Source organism: Ovis aries, chromosome 15 (assembly GCF_016772045.2).
Source record: "Ovis aries strain OAR_USU_Benz2616 breed Rambouillet chromosome 15, ARS-UI_Ramb_v3.0, whole genome shotgun sequence".
Classification (NCBI taxonomy): Eukaryota; Metazoa; Chordata; class Mammalia; order Artiodactyla; family Bovidae; genus Ovis; species Ovis aries.
The window spans coordinates 55,949,767-55,961,871 of NC_056068.1; the positions used below are offsets into that span (position 1 = coordinate 55,949,767).

The window sequence follows — 12,105 nt, forward strand, 5'->3', positions numbered from 1 at the left end:
TGCTTCATTTCTCAGGGTATACACCTAGGAACATAGCTCAGTTGGTAAAGAATCTGCCTGCAATGCAGGAGACCCCGGTTCAATTCCTGGGTCAGGAAGATCTGCTGGAGAGGGTATAGGCTATCCACTCCAGTATTCTTGGGCTTCCCTGGTGGTTCAGCTGGTAAAGAATCCGCCTGCAATGTGGGAGACCCATGTTGGATCCCTAGGTTGGGTAGATCCCCTGGAGAAGGGAAAGGTTACCCACTCAGTATTCCAGTCTGGAGAATTCCATGGAATGTATGATCAGTGGTTGCAAAGAGTTGGACATGACTGAACGACTTTCACATACCTAGGAACGAAATCGATGATTTGGTAACTCTATGTTTCACATGAGGAGTAATTGTCAAACTGTTTTCCAGAGCTTCTCTACTATTTTACATCCCCACCAGCAACATAAAAGGGTTTCAGTTTCTCTACATCCTTGCCAATGCTGGTTTAATTTTGTCTTTCTGATTATAGCCATCATAATGGGTGAAAAATGGTATCTCACTGTGGTTTTGACTTGTATTTCTCTATTACTTTCATTATGTTGAAAATCCCTCAGTGTTTATACGGTCAGTTGTATATTTTCTTGGAGAAATCTCTATTCAAATCCTTTACCCATTTTAATTAGATTATTTGTGGTTTGAATTATTGTTATTTGTATTTTGTGAAAACAAGTCCACTTATCACACATACAGTTTTTTCAATTTTTTTTTATTTCTGTGGTTTTCCTCCTACTTTCTTGATGGAATTTTTGCAACACAAAAATATTTAATTTTGGTATGGTTCTATTTATCTTTTGTCACTTGTGCTATTGGTATTGTATATAACCTATAAACTCAAGGTCACAAATATTTACTCACGTTTTTAGTGTCATAATTCATAGTTTTCTCTATTACATTAAGGTTCGTGCTCTATTTTGAATTATTTTTTGTGTTTGTTTTAAGATAGGTGCTCAACCTCTTTGCCCATGGATATACAGTTGCCCTAGCACCACTGTTCGAAAAGACCACTTTTGTCCCTCATTGAATTGTTTTGGCACTGTTGTTTAAAGTCAACTGATCATAAATTTATGGGTCATCTCTGGATTAGAATTGATGTTTCAAAATTCTAAAAGCCTATTAAGTATAAGGTAGAGGTCTAATTAATCTTTTTTATGTGAATATCCAATTCATCTGAATCAGCATCATTTATTAAATAGACTATGTTTACATTTTCAATGTCTTCTAGCTTTCATTGTATTTTATTTCTTTCGCTTATTAATTATTTGGGTGATTTATTTTTAGTTTATGAATGTTTGTTTCCGCTATTGTTATTACCTTAAGATCTTACCTGGAGTAGCCACACTATAGATTTGCCAGCATGTGTTTAGAAAACCTACCACTTTTTTTTCTACTTGGGAGCTAGATGTTTTCATACTTTCCTGATAATTCCTCTATGAATTTCAAAAGATGTATGTTTTATTTTATCTATTATTTCCAGGATTTCACTGCATGAGGGTTTTGAAATTATATTGTGTGCCATGTGGCTGGGATCCCAGCCATGCTTTTCTATTCTTATCCTTGTTTCTGAAAACTTGTGCTGGTTTTTCCTGGGAGAATTTTACATCACTGCATTTTCCCCTTCAGACTTTATTTCAGTGGTCAAAGAAGAGTGCTGCATTCCAACATATGTGCTTTGTATTCCAGCTGATTTGTGAAATTTGATAACATTGATAAGGCAACACATTTTCTTTTGGAATAAAAGCACTGCCTTTTTCTCTTATCTTCTCCTTCACGATGTTAAAGGTGCTCGCTGAGGCAGAAATACAACAGATCTCAATTTTTGTTCATGATTTTCCCTGAAAAGACCTTTGGCTCACCTAGGGAGTGAACTCAACTGCCAGCTCTTTATGTGAGCATCATTTCAAAGATAAATAAAAGCCCTAGCCAAAGTCAGTTGAAAACCCTGAAAGACCTTTAAACACAGTCACTTGGAGAAATGTTTGGGAAAAAGGAGAGCATCATGAATGTCAGAGCTGCACATGTCCTTCCTTGTTTTGCAGCAGCTCTATGATTCATGGCAGGGGAGCTGGATTGCAAGGAGATCAAACCAGTCAATCCTAAAGGAAATCAACCCCAAATATTCCTTGGAAGGACTGATGCTGAAGCTGAAGCTCCAGTACTTGCCTACCTGATGCTCAGAGCTAACTCATTGGATAAGACACTGATGTTAGGAAAACTTGAAGGCAAAAACAGAAGGGGTGATAGAGGATGAGATGGTTAGATAGCATCGCTGACTCAATGGACATGAATCTGAGCAAACTCTAGGAGATAGTGAAGGACAAGGAAGCCTGGCATGCTGTAGTCCATGGGACTGCAAAGAGTCAGACACGATTTAGTGACTAAAAAGAAACATAGGAGAATTAAGCAACAGATAAGAAAACAGAATTGTCTGAATGCGATAGCAGTCATAGAACCATGAGTAAAATATACATTCTTTTGTTTCTTTATTTTTACGTTTTTAAATTTTTTCCTGACATTTCCTAAAATGATATATTATCCCCCAGTTGATCCATGGTGGAATTTGGTGGATGAGATGGCAAGATTTCCTTCCTTTGTGTAGTTTTTCCTAAGATCACTCTTAAAAATCAACCTTTTCATCTTTTAAACCAGATCTTTAACTTTTATCTAATTCATAAACTTCGCAGTGACAGACAGACTCTAGGGCCTGAATCATCTTTGCCTCTGGGTGTTCACATTCTTATGTAATCCTTTCCCCTGTAGACTTGCTTCTAAACACTAGAATAAGGCCGAAGAGATGCAGTGTCCCTTCTATGACTTTGTTCCATTACATGAGTTTACTTTGCTATCTGTCTCACTCTGGAGACTCTTCTTGTTGGTTTGATGAAGTAAACTGCCGTATTGGAAATGTCCACATGTCAGGAAACAGTAAAGTGCTTCTAGAAGCTGAGAATGACCTCCAGCTAACAGCCAAAAAGAAGTCAAATACTCATTCCTTAGCTACAAGGAAATGAATTCTACCAAGAACCTGAATTATCTTAGAAGTGGATTCTCCCTAGTCAGGTCTAAATGAGAATACAGCCCTGCAGACAAATTGATTGCAGCTTATGTGACCCTGACCCACTAAGCTTTGCCTAAACTCCTGACCCACAGAAATATAAGATAATATATCTACATGATTTTTAGTTCTTAAGTTTGTATTAAATGTTTTATCCAAGAATAGTTAACTCATACACTTACCATAAAATATGCTATCCTGATACATTAAATGGAGTCTTACCAATGAATTTTTGGTATACCATTAATGAACCAAACTGAAAATTCTTAATCTAACTGAAATATACCAGCTTGTCAGCAGGCCAGGGAATATAATCAACAATATGCTTTGTCTCACTCACTGACACAGATTTGAAATTTTGAGTAAATTAATTTTGTATAACTTCTAAACATTCATTGAATTAATTCAATAAAATTTTGTCAACAAGATGCTCTATTAGCACAATTCTGAGTATTCAATCTGAGAAAAATATGATGGCCTAATTTCACGAATCTCTTTACTTTAAGAAGCAATATTAAAAAAATAAACAACAACACTTCTTTTGTACTTATTTATTTCCTGGCTACACAAAAGGCCCCATTTCAGAACGTTCTCCCTATTCTCTAGATTTCTATTTAATAGCATCACCTAGCTGTAATAGTAATGGCAATAATAAGAAGCACATTTATAATATTTTACATAGTTTTTACTCCTGTCATTCAAGTGTTATCTCATTTAGCATATATGTATAAAGACGCTTCCCAGGTGACTCAGTGGTAAAGAATCCACCTGCCAATTCAGGAGACACAAGGGACTTGGGTTTGATCCCAGGGTCAGGAAGATCTCCTGGAGGAGGAAATGGCAACCCATTCCAGTATTCCTGCCTGGGAAATCCCATGGACAGAAGAGCCTGACGGACTAGTCCTTGGGGTTGTAAAGAGTTGGACATGACTAAGCTTGCATGCACATGTGTAAGGATAGAATATTAAAATAAGAGACCATCTTACTTATATATGTTACCTTAATTCACCTTACACAATAATTATATGAACTATTGAACTATTCCTCTTACAGAAAAAGAAAAAAAAAACACAACAAAGAAATGTGATTGCTATCTGCAAGTTGAATCTTATTGTCCCAGCTGGAAACCCCACATCTTTATTTCTACCCATTAAAATGGTCTTTACTGACAATCGTCCAAAGCACCAGACTTATTTTTGTGTAGTGCTTGTCACCATCTGGATTATACCATGTAACTATGTCTTTGCTATATCTGCCTTACAGGAGGAAATACCTTGTTTTGCTTTGTTCATTGCTGATTTCTCAGAGTCTACAAACATTCCAAAAATATAGTAGATAAACTGCTAAGTCACTTCAGTCATGTCTGATTCTGTGCGACCCCAGAGATGGCAGCAACCAGGCTCCCCCGTCCCTGGGATCCTCCAGGCAAGAACACTGGAGTGGGTTGCCATTTCCTTCTCCAATACATGAAAGTGAAAAGTGAAAGTGAAGTCTCTCAGTCATGTCCGACTTAGCAACCCCATGGACTGCAGCCTTCCAGGCTCCTCCATCCATGGGATTTTCCAGGCAAGAGTAGATAAATATATATATATATATATATATATATATATATATATATATATATAATTTTATATATAAAATAAATATTTCTTGAACAGATACATTGCCTTGTTAGAGATAAGGGGTTGTACAGCAAGATGAAAAGTCCTTTGTTTTTCACCTTTACTTGAAGATGTCTCCTTTTTTCCCCCAAGAGGTAAATTTAGTATTGCTAGAAAAGTGGCAATAACAGACACAAAGTATCTTGTAAGGTATATGACATTTCATTTAGTCTTTTAAAGAAACTTTGAAAAAGAACTTTCTTTTTCAAAGCAGTTTTGGGTTCATAGAAAAATTGAGTGAAAGTCAGAGATTTCCTGTATACTCTGCCTCAACACATGCAACGCCTCTCCCAAGATCAACACCGCCCCCCCCCCATCAGAGTGTGTGTTTGTTACAGTTGACATAGCAACATTAACATATCACCCAAAGTCTATAGTTGATGTTAGTGTTCACTCTTGATGTTGTACAATCTCTAGGTTAAGAAAAGTTTATGATGGAATGTATCCATCATTATATTATCATTCAGTGTAGTTTCACTGCCCTAAAATTCTCCTAGCCCCTTGGACTGTATATCTTTTTATTGTCCCCATAGTTTTCTCTTTTCCAGGATATAATATAATTGGAATAATATGTAGCTTTTTGAACTGGCTACTTTCACTTGACAACTCAGTCATTTCTAAAGCTGAAAAAATTGGTATGATTTAAAAACAAATCCTGAAATTCTGAACCTTCTGAAGATACCAAGCACAGGAAGAAAAGGCATCTTTTAGTCCTACCCTTTTCCCAGGTGACTCTCTTCCTCTAAAAGTCCTCTCCCGGAGAGAAAGAAAGTCAAGAATTAGATCTTGGTCAAGATTAGAGTAAGGTCCAGAATGTCTAGGGTGCTTTTGTTGTATCACATAATATGTTAGAGCTACCATTTGGAGCAAACCTCATTATCCAACCAGTTGCATAGCCTGTAGGCAGATAGGGCTGATGAATCCGTCTGTACCTGGCTCTAGGTCAGGATAGGAGGCACAGTGGCTTGCTTCCTTTCGTACATTCCCAAGAAGCATAAGCAGTGAGAAAGAAGAGGCAGTAACTCCTTCTCCCAAACCTTATTCCCTAATCTGGGATTTACACAGCCACACAGTATGTGTGCATCCACTAAGTCTCAGGTGAAAGGGAGGTGAAGAGAATCTCTTCTTGGAAAGTCCAGATGGGACAAGGAGGTCTTCGATTGCCACTGGGGAAGAAGCTTATGACTGATTCCTGGATTCTGCTTTCAGCTTCCCTAGTTGCCCTAGCTGAAAGAAGAGTGAATCAGTGAAGGCCCTCTCTTCTATGTCCTAAACTCTGTATATCATTATCTGTCAGGCCTCAGAGGTAGCATTCTGTGGTTGGGTAACAAGGCAACCTCTGGGTTCCGTGACTGATGTACTATTTTGTCAATCTTAAAAAAATTTTTTTTCAAAGTCCATGTGGCATCGCCTGCTGCCAAGATGTCATAAGCTATCTCTGGGTATTAATGAAGAAGTGAAGTGAAGTGAAGTCGTCCAGTCGTGTCCGACTCTTTGTGACCGCATAGACTGTAGCCTACCAGGCTCCTCCGTCCATGGGATTTTCCAGGCAATAGAACTGGAATGTATTGCCATTTCCTTCTCCAGCGGATCTTCCCAACCCAGGGATCAAACCTGGGTCTCCCGCATTGTAGACAGACGCTTTTACCGTCTGAGCCACCATCAGTATTTATTAGTTGTAAACTGATTGAATTCCATAGTTAGTAGTGATTTTTAATATGTAGGAAGCCATAATTACGTGATATACACATGCACGAGTCTGGGTGAAGAGAGCTAAAGGAAAATAGGAATAACACCTCACTGAGCTGAGAGGGTTTATAAAATGCAGTGCTTAAGAGCTGGTGCTTCCTCTCAGCCTGCCTGAATTCTAATTCACACTATGGCTGACAGACTGGCTGACCTTCGACACTGTTGCCTGAACTGAGCTAATGATAAAACTGCTATATTGGGTTCCTATGCAGGTTAAATTTGTAGTGTATATCTGTATTTATATCTATATCTATATCTGTATATATATATATACACATATATGCTTGACTAAATGCTTGGCATATAGAAAAGCTTTAATAAATGTTAGCTGTAGTTATGAATATTGAATCAATCTATCATCAGATATAGATATCAATGCCCAGTAGTACAAGGTTAGAAGCTAATTCAGATCATGATTTATTCTTAAACTTCTTGAATTAAAATTATTAAAAATTCTCTATTTTCATATGCATTGCCATCAGTGGTAATTAAAACAGTGATTAAAATACATTATGCTTTCTGGGGCCCTTGGTTTCCTAGCTTAGTAATAGTTGAGAATATAGAGAATACAAAGACCTTTCCATTTGTTTTTTAAAGTTTGCCTCAATATCAACATCTGTGATATGGGACAAATAGCACTTACCTCTCAGTTTTGTGACCGTGAAATGTGTCAATATATGCAGACTGTGTAGAGGAGCACTTGTTTTCTGCCTAGCTTGTATTAGTGTTCAGTTCAGTTCAGTCGCTCAGTGTGTCTGACTCTTTGCGACCCCATGAATTCCAGCACACCAGGCCTCCCTGTCCATCACCATCTCCTGGAGTTCACTCAAATTCACCTCCGAGTTGGTGATGCCATCCAGCCATCTCATCCTCTGTTGTTCCCTTTTCCTCCTGCCCCCAATCCCTCCCAGAATCAGAGTCTTTTCCAATGAGTCAACTCTTTGAATGAGGTGGCCAAAGTACTGGAGTTTCAGCTTTAGCATCATTCCTTCGAAAGAAATCCCAGGGTTGATCTCCTTCAGAATGGCCTGGTTGGATCTCCTTGCAGTCCAAGGGACTCTCAAGAGTCTTCTCCAACACCATAGTTAAAAAGCATCAATTCTTCGGTGCTCAGCTTTCTTCACAGTCCAACTCTCCCATCCATACATGACCACTGGAAAAACCATAGCTTTGACTAAATGGACCTTTGTTGGCAAAGTAATGTCTCTGCTTTTCAATATGCTATCTAGGTTGCTCATAACTTTTCTTCCAAGGAGTAAGCTTCATGCCTGCAGTCACCATCTGCAGTGATTTTGGAGCCCCCCAAAATAAGGTCTGACACTGTTTCCACTGTTTCCCCATCTATATCCCATGAAGTGATGGGACCAGATGCCATGATCTTCATTTTCTGAATGTTGAGCTTTAAGCCAACCTTTTCACTCTCCTCTTTCACTTTCATCAAGAGGCTTTTTAGTTCTTCTTCACTTTCTGCCACAAGGGTGGTGTCATCTTCATATCTGAGGTTATTGATATTTCTCCCAGCAATCTTGATTCCAGCTTGTGCTTCTTCCAGCCCAGCATTTGTCATGATGTACTCTGCATATAAGTTAAATAAGCAGGGTGACAATATACAGCCTTGATGTACCCCTTTTCCTATTTGGAACCAGTCTGTTGTTCCATGTCCAGTTCTAACCATTTCTCCCTGACCTACATACAGATTTCTCAAGAGGCAGGTTGGGAGGTCTGGTATTCCCATCTCTTTCAGAATTTTCCACAGTTTATTGTGATCCACACAGTCAAAGGCTTTGGCATAGTCAATAAAGCAGAAATAGATGTTTTTCTGGAACTCTCTTGCTTTTTCCGTGATCTAGCCGATGTTGGCAATTTGATCTCTGGTTCCTCTGCCTTTTCTAAAACCAGCTTGAACATCTGGAAGTTCACAGTTAACGTATTGCTAAAGCCTGGCTTGGGGAATTTTGAGCATTACTTTACTAGCGTGTGAGATGAGTGCAATTGTGTCGTAGTTTGAGCATTCTTTGGCATTGCCCTTCTTTGGGATTGGAATGAAAACTGACCTTTTCCAGTCCTGTGGCCACTGCTGAGTTTTCCAAATTTGCTGGCATATTGAGTGCAGCACTTTCACAGTATCATCTTTCAGGATTTGAAATAGCTCAACTGGAATTCTATCACCTCCACTGGCTTTGTTCATAGTGATGCTTTCTAAGGCCCACTTTGTATTTCTTTAGATATTGGTTATTATTTTCTAATAGCAGTTATACCCGCTAGATTGTAATAGGAGCTGGAGTACAATCAGTTAGAGATTCTGCCATCTAATAAACAGTACTTCAGAGTTACTAGTTTAGGGAAGATTTTTATTTCTGATGACTACCTGCTAGAGGTGAAGTTGACTTTCTGTAAGGAAGTGATAAGACAAGCCTTAATCAGCAGTGAAGTCAGGCCATGTCAGATTTTTTTGAGATTCCTCAGAAGTATATTTAGAGATGATTTGCATAGAAAAATTTGAATAATAATAACACCTCTTATATATTTTAAGGTAGGTGCATTAAAATCTGTCAGACCATTCATTTATGACCTAAGTCAAATCCAGTGGAAGTGACAAATAGAGTCAAAGGATTAGATCTGATAGATGAGTACCTGAAGAGCTATGGAGGAGATTCAGAACATTGTACGGGAGATGGTGATCAAAACCATCACCAAGAAGAAGAAATGCGAAAAGGCAAAATGGTTGTTTTAGGAGATCTTACAAATAACTGAAAAAGAAGAAAAGTGAAAGGCAAAGGAGAAAATGAAAGATACAGCCATTGGAATGGACAGTTCCACAGAATATCAAGGAGAGATAAGAAAGCCTTCCTAAGTGATCAATGCAAAGAAATAGAGGAAAACAAAAGACTAGAGATATCTTCAAGAAAATTAGAGAGACAAAGGGAACATTTCATGCAAGATAGGCACAATAAAGGACAGAAATGGTATGAACCTAACGGAAGCAGAAGACATTAAGAAGAGGTGACAAGAATACACAGAACTATACTAAAAAGATCTTCATGACTCAGATAACCACGATGGTGTGATCACTCACCTAGAGCCAGACATCCTGAAATGTGAAGTCAAGTGGGCCTTAGGAAGCATCACTACAAACAAAGCTAGTGGAGGTGATGGAATTCCAGTTGAGCTTTTTCAAATCATAAAAGATGATGCTGTGAAAATGCTGAACTCAATATGTCAGCAAATTTGGAAAACCCAGCTGTGGCCACAATACTGGAAAAGGTCAGTTTTCATTCCAATCCCAAAGAAATGCAATGCCAAAAATGTTCAAACTACCACACAGTTGCACTCATCTCACAAAGTAATTCTCAAAATTTTCCAAGCCAGGCTTCAACAGTACATGAACTGTGAACTTCCTGTTCAAGCTGGTTTTAGAAAAGGCAGAGAAACCAGAGATCAATTTGCCAACATCCACTGGATTATAGAAAAAGCAAGAGAATCCCAGAAAAAAACATCTACTTCTGTTCCACTGACTATGCTAAAGCCTTTGTATGGATCACAACCACCTGTAGAAAATTCTTCAAGAGATGGGAATACCAGACCACCTTACTTGCCTCCTGAGAAATCTGTATACAGGTCAGGAAAAAACAGTGAGAACTGGACATGGAACAACAGACTGGTTCTAAGTTGGGAAAGGAATATATCAAGGCTGTATATTGTCACCCTGCTTATTTAACCTATATGCAGAGTCCATCATGTGAAATGCCGGGCTGGATGAAGCACAGACTAGAATCAAGATTTCTGGGAGAAATACCAATAATCTCATATGCAGATGATACCACCCTTATAGCAGAAAGCAAAGAGGAACTAAAGAGCCTCTTGAGGAAAGTGAAAGAGGAGAGTAAAAAAGCTGGCTTAAAACTCAACATTCAGAAAGTTAAGATCATGGCATCTGGTCCCATCATTTCAAGGGAAATAGATGGGGAAACAATGGAAACAGTGAGAGACTTTCTTTTCTTGGGCTCCAAAATCACTGAAGATGGTAACTGCAGTCAATAAGTTAAAAGACGCTTGCTCCTTGGAAGAAAAGCTATGGCCAACCTAGACAGCATATTAAAAAACAGAGACATTACTTTGTTGACAAAGGTCCATTGAGTCAAAGCTATGGTTTTTCCAGTGGTCGTGTATGGATGTAAGAGTTGAACCATAAAGGCTGAGTGCTGAAGAATTGATGGTGTTGAACTGTGGTGTTGGAGAAGACCCTTGAGAGTCTCTTTGACAGCAAGGAGATCAATTCAGTCGATCCTAAAGGAAATCAACCCTGAATATTCATTGGAAGGACTGATGCTGTAGCTAAAGCTCCAATACTTTGGCCACCTGGTGCAAAGAACTGACTCATTGGAAAAGACCCTGATGCTGGGAAAGATTGAAGGCAAGAAGAGAAGGGAGTAACAGAGAATGAGATGGTTGGATGGCATCACTGAAATGATGGACTTGAGTTTGAGCAAGCTCTGGGAGTTGGTGATGGACAGGGAAGCTTGACATGCTGCAGTCCGTGGGGTCACAAAGAGTTAGATATGACTGAGTGACTGAAATGATTGAAATATGTATGTAGAGAAAATTAAAACATTTTTATTCTATAAGTACAATTTTAAAAAGTAAACTTTCTGTGATAGAAAAATCTGAATTTTAATTAGTTCAGTACCATTTACTAAAATTCCACCTATATGTGGAATTTCTTGTGAATCATAGTGTATGATGTTTGTTCTGTTGATTTATTTTTATTAATAGGGATTGTTTCTATTCTTTTAAATTTTGTGGGTATTTTTTGACAAAACTACTTATTTGTCTGAAATGGAAAAAAATATTAAAAATCATTTTTCCTCTATAAAAAGTATGGCCAATAACAAGAGCTATTATGAAAAATGGTTTTACTCTGAAATAAATTATAGTTACATACCAAGGCTCCTTGGCTGTTTCTCTAATTAAGGAGTGTAAAGCTAGAACTTCTGAGGAAAATATGGATCGGATAGCATCTGGACTGCTGTCTTCTAGTTTTGTATTAAAGATAGCCAAAAAAATAATACGGAAACACAAAAACAAACACCACCACTGGAACCTAATTGGAAAGATTTTCAGTATTTGAAGATTTGCAGGATATGATTAAGCCTGGAACAGACACTTGGCCTTATTAACTAACCTGCCTAATGGCCCCGAAATTGCAGAAGAGAGTTGAGCTAATTTGGTCCATGATGTAGCCTTAGTTTTGGGCTTCAGGGATCACAGAGTCTAAGAAACTTAACACTGGCTCCCTGTCTTAACAGGCGCAGTCTTCTGAGTGGGCCAGAGTCATGCTCTCCCACCTCTGGCCTTCCCTATCTGTGTCCCACTCGCTAACTTCAAAGAAAACAAATACCCAGGAAATGGGCATGGCAGTAATTGGTTGAATTCGAAATACCAAAATTTTGATGATAAGAAGTGTTGGGGGCAGGGAGAACAGAAACTAGTAGCACCTGAGATCCTTGTATACTGGGGAGAGTTAATTTTTTCATAGACAAGGATGTCTTTAAGAAACAATCATAGTAATTATTATTTCTAAAAGATTAGAAGAAACACTTCTAAAGGGGTA

At 38.3% G+C, this 12,105-nt stretch overlaps 1 protein-coding gene across 1 annotated transcript in view; it reads left to right on the top strand.

Annotated features, from left to right (window-relative positions):
* ANO3 (anoctamin 3) overlaps positions 1-12,105 on the top strand; it is a 455,605-nt gene that overhangs the window by 297,464 nt on the left and 146,036 nt on the right. The gene's annotated exons all lie outside the window — the stretch shown is intronic.